Raw genomic sequence first — 5540 nt, 5'->3', positions numbered from 1 at the left:
TTTGGGTTGTTTCCATGTCTTTTCAGTTGTGAATAAAGCAGTAATAAACATGGGGGTGCAGATATCTTTTTGAATCGGTGTTTTTTGGGTAGATCAAATGTTTACTTTTTTTTTTTAAAGATTTATTTATTCATACAGAATTGGGGTACAGGCCAGAGATGTGGAGGGTGAGAGGATTCACCAGAGACAGAGTGGGGAGCACAATAGGCAGATCAACGAAGTACACTCCTGAGGGGAGCAGTGGGGGGGTCAGGAGAGGTCTGCACACCATATAGTCACCTGCAGGGCAGGCAGGGATCGAACTCATGCGGAAGTGACTTTAACTTCTTAGTGCAGTGCTTTAACCCGCTACACCACCAGGGAGGGCCCTCAAAGGTTTATAAAAGCAGATATTTAACCCTTGAACTTTTCTTTTAGGAAAATAGTCTATTTTCTCAGGTTTTCTTCTTCCTAGCAGAGGAGTATTTGCTGGCTTTACACTGCTTATATAGCACAAAGCAGTCTCTCTTTTTTTTAAAGATTCATTTGTATTTATTTATGCAGACAGGAGTCTGGGGATGTAAGCCAGAGATGGGTGGGGTGTGGCACTGGGGAGATTCACCAGAGACAGAATGGGGAACAGAACAGGTGGATCTACTGAAACAGACTGCTGAGGGAAGCAGCAGCTAAGGCAGCAGAGGTCTGCTAACTATGTGGGTCAGCTCCCTGACCAGGGATCAAACTAGTGCTGCAGTGGCTGGCCATAGCTTGATAGTGCTGAGATAACCCCTGTGCCACAAGGAAGGCCCAACACAAAGCATTCTTAAGTAGTTTGATTGTGTGAAATGTAAGCTACTGTGTGCCTTCATTTAGCATTTTCCTGCAAAAGAAAGTTTAAAAGTCTTAAATCTTTTTCCTAAGGTTATTTTGCAGGGACTCCAGTATATCACCACTTAATACTCATCTATAAACCAGTAGATAATCATTTCTTCCATAGTTCATTCCTTCTTTTCTTCCTTCATTTCTTTCTTCCTCCCTGCTTCTCCTGTTCTTTCCAAACTTCCTTCTTTCCTTCCGTCCTTATAAAATGAAAGAAGATATAAAGAATTAAAAATTAGCATTAGAAAAAATTTAAATGAAAAATGAGATGCTTAGAGAAATGGAAAATTTGAACAGAAAAGAGGCAGACCTCTTGTAGAAGGAGGTTAAAAAATATATATGTATATATCATTCAAGACTAAACTAGAAGGAATGCAAAAGCAAGTAAACACAACAGATAATATCTTTTAAGAATTAGAGGAAACAGAAGACTGAGTTATAAAGTAAATTTTTAAACTAGAAACAGAAGGGAACTTCCTCAAACTGATAAGGGTATCTACAAAAAACAGCTAATATTATACTTAAATTCTGAGTGTGTCTCTAAAATGAAAAACAAAACAAGGATAACTGCTCTTGCCCCTTCCGTTCAACATTCTACTGGAGGTCTAGAGGGCAGTTACACAAGAAAATAAACTAAAGAGCATCCAAATTGAAATGAAACAGAACTATCTTTACAGATATGTGATTTTGTAAATAGAAAATCCTAGGGCACTGATTTTGACACCATTAGAACTAATAAATAAGTAGACTACATGATGCATGTATACAAAAATCCATCATATTTGTATAGACTTATAATGGACAGTATTAGTGAAAGTGAAATTAAGAAAACACTTGCATTTATAATAGAATTAGAAAATAAAGTACATAGAAATAAACTTAACAAATGCAGTTTAAATTATATATCCTGGAAACTGTAAAACACTAATGAAAGAAGTGAAAACACATGTAAATAAAAATTTTAGCTGCTTTCTTTATAAAAATTGACAAGCTGATTCAAAAACACATGTGGAATCAAAACCACAAAGTGATACCACCTCACTCCACTAAGAATGGCCCATATTAAGAAAACCAGAAACAACCAATGCTAGAGAGGTTGTGGAGATAAAAGAACTTTCTTATACTGCTGCTGGGAATGTAAATTGGTCCAGTTACTATGGAAAGCTGTGTGGAGTATCCTGAGAACACTGAAAATGGATCTACCCTATCCAACCATTCTGCCCCTAGGAATCCATCCAAGTGACACAAAAATAGTAATTGGAGAGTAAACATGCACTCCTATATTTATTGCAGGACTATTTACAAAAGCTGAGATCTGGAACCAATGCAAATAGATAAATAAATCAAAATCAAATATTTACACAGTGAAATATTACTCAGTGATCAAAAAAGACAAATGCATACAATTTGTGGTAACATGGATGGAGTTGGAAGGGATTATGCTAGCTGAAATTAATCAGAAGGGAAAAGAAGACCGGATAATCTCACTTATGTGTGGAATATAGAGAAATGAAACAAAAGGTCAAGAAAAGGTCAAAACTAGCAAGCTGACCATGAAATGAAGGAATACAGCAAGGGGCGGGCAGGGCAAGCCAGGGGAAGATGAACACAAGGGGCTATGGTGATTGTCCACAGGTGATACAGTGGCTGGAGAACTCTGGACCATAACAATGTGGAAAATTAACTAATTAATTCAAAAAGTTATGAAAAAATAAAATAAAATGTATGTGGAAACTCAGGCAGCCCGATGGCTTAAAAAAAAAAAAAAAAGACAAAAGACAAAGACATGGAAGACAGATTGGTAGGAGATCTTAAGAAGGAAAAAAAAATCAAACAAATAGGACAGGATAAATGTTAACATTTATAATTTAGGAAAGAATTCCTGAGAAAAAGAAACTTGAAACTGTACAGTGAATCAGCAGCATTGAAACCTACTGTTGACTTAAGGTATCAAATTTAACGGAAGGAGTAAAGTGATCAGGTTTGTAATCATCTTACAGGTTAGTAATATTCTGTGTCCCATGCTTGGTCATAGAAATACAGATATTTGTCATATTGTTTAACTTCATATCCCTCAACTATGCTAGAAATATTTTATTGTGATTGTGTTCACAATTTACTACAAGTAATTAAATAATTAGTAACCTAAGATGCATCTAATAAGAGCAGGATAAAAATATAGACACAGTGGAGGAGAATTTCCCTGTGAGGAGGGTATGAGCTTTCAAACTGAGAGTAGAGTAAGTAACCTAACAATTGTTACACTTCCATATGCCACTGAAACTATTATACATTTCATTATACATTTTATATTCATTATAAATTTCATTATACATTTTATGTTCATTAATTTAGTTAATTTGGGGGGGGTAACCATATGAAGCAGGTGTTGTTATTTCTCCATTTGGCAGATGAGAAAGCTAGAGTGCAAAGTAACTAAGTTTTTTACAGTGTGTTGGTGTCAGAATGGGAGTTTGAATACAGGCAAACAGGCTTTCAGCCCACACCGTTAAGTCATATGCTCTGTGCTCGTGGCTTTGTCTAGGCTGGGGATGTGGTAAATGGTGATAGTGGTTGTAGGAGAGTGTGTTCAAAGGATAACAGGGGGAAGGTCAGAGAACTTATGAGATTAGTTGAAAAACTAAATTAAAAAAGCTAAAGTCGGATTCAGGAATGCCTTGAATGCTATGCAAAATTGTTGGACTTTACTCTTTATAAGTGGTAGGTGTTGAATGTTTTTGAGCAAGGATGTAGTAAGTTGAAAGTCATTTTAAGAAAGGATAATAATAAACTAGACTGGAAAGTTGAGGAAAAAACTAAATGAAGATCTATTTGGAGACTTTGAAGGAAATAGATGAATTTAAAAGAGATGACTTTGAACAAGGAGCCAGAATCCTCAAGTACTATTTTTGACCACAATACAGAATGGTTCCCCAGGGAAAGTGTGTACAGAGGTCTGGGCCAGCCAGAGCCAGGCCTTTAATATTAGGAGTCTTGACTCCTAAAGCAGATACCTCTTGCTTAAAGTCAGATGGATGCCAAAGTCACAACTTTGCCTTACAGGCGCTACGTAACAAGTTTTGACCAACCAAAAAAAAAAAAAAAAAAAAAAAAGCCAAGAAATCTCATAGTTCTTAATCTTCCACAGCCTACTATTTTTTGAGTGAGGAAAGAGTAATCTGAAAGGGGCAGCAGTGAGGTGACCGCAAGCTGTGAACAAAAAGAGTACAGAATATCTTTAGTGATGGGTTCAACACATAACCTCCTACAATTCCATCCTAGAGACTAGATTACCCTGTGCCTTTTGGGCAGGGCGGCAAAGCATAGAAGACCCAAGCCCCTATGATGGTGGTGGATATGGGAGCCAAAAAAAGGGACTGCATGCATTCACAGAGATGAATAGGTTCTAAGTCTAGGGGTAAAACCATCATAAATGAGTCTGGAGCCTAAATAATGGGAACAATGGTTGTGAGGGAATTACAGAAACCTGAAAAAGATGCTTACTCCACATAAGCGACTACTTTTCCCTCTGTTTTCAGTATTGCGGTGTCTCAAAGCTCACAAAACTTAAATGAAATTTCAAATTCCAGATGTACCATGTTGAAGACATCACTGAAGACCATTAACTTAATATGCAAGCTCCTACAGGTTCATGTTTCTTTTTTTAGAGACCTTGTTTTTTGAAGGACGGATACATGTAATCTATGCATACTCCTTTCTGAGGAACAACAGAAAACTACATGGGTTTCTTAATTAAAATGCTAGTTTCTATTTCTTGATTTCTCCAGGTTACTGAAAGTGAGACAATTCTTTGGATCCAATCTGAGCTAACCTCCTTTCTTTTACTATTTTTAACGTTAGAGACCTGAGCATTCCTGGAATGGTCTACTGTTTTACATATTCATCCCAAATCATTAAAAGGTGTGATTTTTAAGAGAAAGCTGCAAAGAACTATGTTGAGGTTTCTTAAGAAGTTCATCCTTTTTCTCTTCTTTGCTCAGAGTTTAGCACCACTTGGGCTTAAAATTCCTGTTTGGAGATGTAGGAAGATAATGCGAGTTTCATTTCTTTCTTTCTTTTTTAAAGATTTATTTACTTCTGCATACAGAGCTGGGGTACAGGCCAGAGGTGGAGGGGCGGTGAGAGGATTCACCAGAGACAGAGTTGGATTCTCATTCATTCCAAGTATTAGGTAAACTGTTTTTATACACGTTATAGCAATAAGTTCCCACAATGCTATAGCACTATGAAGACCATTACTGTCTTTATTTTCCTGATACGATAGTGTAAGGACGAAGGAATGAAAAAATGTTCTCCCCGTCTTCCCAAACTTTGCCAAGATAGGAAAACAGGACTTCGCAAAGGGAGCGCTGGGACCGGCTGTGCCTGCAGGCGAGAAGCACAGATCTCAGCCTGCCTCGGATCCTTAGTATTCTTCAGGAAAATATGCAACTATTATTTAATTGTTCCCACTCATTCTATGCTCCGTGCTCTCAAGAAATGAAACTCGGCCCTCCCTGGGGGCGCAACCAGTTAAAGCACAGCGCTGCAAGGAGCGGCAGCTGCTTCAATGTGAGTTGGATCCCCCAGCCCTCTCCTGGCCCGCCCGCTGCTCCCCTCAGCAGTGTACTTCGTCGATCTGCCTGTTCTGCTCCCCACTCTGTCTCTGGTGAAGCCTCTCA

The sequence above is a fragment of the Condylura cristata genome, unplaced genomic scaffold (assembly GCF_000260355.1).
Source record: "Condylura cristata isolate star-nosed mole 26May11 unplaced genomic scaffold, ConCri1.0 scaffold00001, whole genome shotgun sequence".
NCBI lineage: Eukaryota > Metazoa > Chordata > Mammalia > Eulipotyphla > Talpidae > Condylura > Condylura cristata.
Note: the sequence above shows the minus strand (reverse complement) of the source record.